At 31.2% G+C, this 4148-nt stretch overlaps 1 pseudogene; it reads right to left on the minus strand.

Moving 5' to 3' along the window:
- Nucleotides 1–487: 487 nt before the first annotated feature.
- LOC129312319 (annexin-like protein RJ4) lies at nt 488–3741 on the minus strand (annotated as a pseudogene).
- Nucleotides 3742–4148: the final 407 nt, after the last annotated feature.

The following is a 4148-nucleotide window of genomic DNA, read 5'->3' on the forward strand; positions in this document are numbered from 1 at the left end:
GCATCGTAAAAAGTTTAATATGATGTTTTAGATATGAGAAATGTAGTTGTAGATTTATAAGTTGTTTGAGTGATGCCAGGTAATTGAGATTTACATTTTAGGAAAAGGATCACATGAGTTGTGGCTTGCAATTCTTTGAAAAGTAAATTCATTGATTAATCCCAACCTTCCAATCCTAAGGATCATTAAGAGTTGTTGTAAGTTAAATGAGCTAACCCATGAGTTGGGTGGGTTGTAAAAAATTTTGCTAAGCCCTTGTTGGCAGTGAAATATGCCATTACAAATTAAGTCTATTTGCAACTCATAGATCTTTCTTAATTTCCATATCAAATTTTAGTTCTTGCGATAATGTTGATTAACAATTTAAATGTCAGATAATTATCAAAATAAAATATTTTGGGAGGTGGAAATTGATCATAACTTTAGTACGTAATTAAATCCAACTTGCACTAAATATTGAGATAAGAGAGTCCAAAGTGGTCACACGCAAAACAGATAAAGAAAGACAAGGTTGTGCCTCTGATAAAAAAATGACTGAAACAGACTCAGATTTAGAGGAAATATGAAATATGACATGCACCACCACATACACTAAGATGAACTAATGAACTCGAACATTATTCATCATAAGTTGCTTCATCGATTAGAAAAGATCAGCGAAGTACTTAATCTCATTCTTGTCCCAGAAGTGTGAGCAGAAACTTCTTGTAATCTCCAGAAGCTTCCTTGGCCACTGAATGCTCCAAATGCGCACTGTTCATCTGGTAATAAAGATCTTTTATGTCTCTCAAATCCCTCTCAGCCCTTGTCACGATGACACGTGTCAGTGCATCCCTGTAATTCCCTATCCTCTTAATCGCATTACGCAAAACCTATATATAGATATAAGTAAGAAATTTTCCAGCCACGTTAATCTGTCACTTGGGAAAATACGAGTTCAATCTCATAAGAAAAGTAATATTGTTATAATTACAAACTTAATTATAAATTTAATCTACCTTTTCATAGTGCTTTTGATGGTCATTGATGCAACGAATGGCAATGTGCACTGCCTTGAGGAATTCATCAGAGCCATCATCCAACAATTTCTACACAAATAAAATCAAGAAATAATTACTATAAGGAAAGACTTTTAAAATAATGATAAATATAATCAAAATAATTATTGAACCTTGGTGATGGAAGTTCCATGATCATCTTTGTAGCGATTGAAAGTTGCAACAAGTTGAGTCTTACTTCTGGTAGTGAGAATCCTTATAACCTCTTCGTGATTGCCACTCTTGTGTTTCAGATCATCATGAAGAATGTTAGCTTCAGTTTGTGCCAACCTTGCATTCATCTCATCACCTTCGAACCTGTAAGAGCTTACCAGCCCTACCAAAAGCTGCTCAAAATAATTAATCAACTTAGATTACTGTTTATTCAACCTTTAAGTAATACGAATCAACAATGTGTATATATATATAGAATTAATTAATGATCTAACTTTACTCTTTAGAAGAAAGTAACATTTGAGATCTTAAATTTTTTTTGGTAGAAAGTTGACTTTTGTTAATAAAGAATAACATTGTACCGTTTTCAATTACTAGAGGGAAATATGCATAAAAAAGAAAAAGTTTAGGATTATAGGTGCTCCTAAATCTATAGTTTAATAATGCATGATAGCATTGCCCTTTAACCATATTACACTAGCAAACTTATATAAAGTTCAGTTAATTACCAGTTAACGAAGGTATGTTGACTTAACCATTGGTCTTATTGATTTGAGACCTAGCTCGGTATATGCATTACACTAAAAACTCATTGGGAGATAAACTTTCCCACCCATATATAGTTCGATTTGGATTAGTTAGAGTTCACTAATACTTTTGAAAACCAGATGGTTTCACACACACACACACACATGTTCTAGGAAAGAAAAGGTAACATGTAAACGTAGGTAAGCTAATTGATGATGTTTGCATTAAGGAAACTAAAGCTTACCTGACGAAGATAACCAGTGGTATGAGAAGCAACATCTTCATCCAAAGAACGCTTATAACGATTGTGATAAGCTCGTCTCACAGCCAAGAGCTCTTCGGAAGAATAAATACAAGCGATTTCGACAATGACACAGTAATCAACATTCTTGCTATTCCTAATGGCCACATTTGCCAACACTGCATCTCGATCTGTTGGTTCCAACACCCATCGATACATAGCTCTCTAGTTTTTTTTTTTTTGGCATAAACTTGTAATTACACAACTGTGGAAGACTAAAATACTAATTTAAATAAATGTATAAGAAGCTACACACACACACACACACACATGCACAGACGCATACTCAGTTTCTATCATAGGGTGCATTCTAAAAGAGTTCTTTGGTCCTTAATACTCTCTTCCGTCTTAAATATAAACATTTTCCTTTAGCTAATATTCGTTCAAAATATAAGCAATTTAGTATATGTAAAAAAAATTTCTCTTATTTTACCTCTTATATTTATTAACTTAGGTCCTTATGTAGATTTTCTCTCACTCATTATGAAGTGTGTTGTAATTGAGACTAAAGATAAAAAGAAAAAATAATATATATTTTTATAAGAATAAGAACTTTATTGATATGCAAATTTTTCCTAGAAACTGCTTATATTTTAGATTGGAGGGAGTACAAGGCATTTGATAAGGTATTAATTATATTTTTTCAATATTATCCCTATTTAAACTCATTAACTATGAGAGAGAATGTAGTGCAAATTTGAAAAGTTTTCATTTAAAAAGGAATAAAATTAAAAATTTATTTTATTTTTAGACAATATTTATAATCTCACCACTTGCCTCTTCTTGGCTCCGACAAGGTAGTTAAATATGCTTATAATATAGAGGAGAGGAAATATGATGGTGTACCTCAAAGTCACCAGAAAGCTCAGACTCGAGCCGTTTGATGAGATTCTCTTCATAAATTTCTTCATAGCTTGTCTAATTTGCTGAATTTGAAATGAATTTCTGTGACCCAATATTGCTATTAGTGTCTTCTCATCAGTGCCCCATCCTACAAAAATTTAATCCACAATATCAGGAACATTACATTCTCTGCAGTAATCAAACCTAAACATAATTAATCTTCTCTTCTATCAATGGTCATTGAGTCTAATATTTGGAAATTTGATGTCATTTATGTCAGATATTGAGTTCAGATTGTGTGGATTAATAAAAACTATGTTAAAAGTTTACTTTTATTTGAAACCCAACCTGATTTATAATTCAGATAGTTTTGTGGTATTTATTACCTCTAGATCCAGATTAAAATTAGTAATACTTCATTTTTGGTGATTAAGCCTGGTTAAAATTTTCACTTTCATCAACATCAATTAATCGAGTCACATGGATGGGATTTAAGCAAAAGTGAATCTACGTATTTCCCCGTTAATAACCTACGTATGTCAGCTAATCTTGAGTCCAAAACTTATAAATAAAAATACAGTTTAAAAAAAAGACTTCTGATAATTAAAATTTTGAATAATTAGTAGAACTAAATGCTAAACAATTTATTGACATATATATAAATATATGAGGTTTACAGAAAAAGATCTTATACCTTTGACAGCCTTGTGGAGAGCCTCAGCATCTTGAACAGGAGAGATTTCATTAGGAGCAATCAAGGTAGCCATTGATGAAAAAAATTGCTTGGAGCCTCTTTTCAGAGCTACAGATGAAGAAGACAAGGCATACGTCTATGGAGAATTTAGGGTTTGATGGAAACCTCAATTTATAATCCAAACAGGCTTATTCTTTGGAATCCACGCCTACTCATGCTTTATATTATTATATGATTAACATAATTAGTACTCCCTCCATGTCATGATGTAAGTTACTGTTAATTAATTTATATTTATAAAAAAAGTTGGTATAAATTTTAATTTTTCTAAAAAAATTCATACCTTTTCCATTTTATCCCTGAATAAAATGAATATAATATTTGACTTATTTAAAATATAATTAATTATTTGAGTCGAATATAATAAAGTGTATAATTGCAAAAAAGTATATCTACAACCTACATAATACTTTATATTTTGGACCAACTGAGGGTTCTAGAAGACTTTCTATATTGTGGTTTAGAAAAAAGTAATGGTTAATAATACTCCCTCCAATATTAAATATAAGGT

Source organism: Prosopis cineraria, unplaced genomic scaffold, assembly GCF_029017545.1.
Source record: "Prosopis cineraria cultivar Desert tree isolate PC_DT_omini unplaced genomic scaffold, ASM2901754v1 PC6, whole genome shotgun sequence".
Lineage (NCBI taxonomy): Eukaryota > Viridiplantae > Streptophyta > Magnoliopsida > Fabales > Fabaceae > Prosopis > Prosopis cineraria.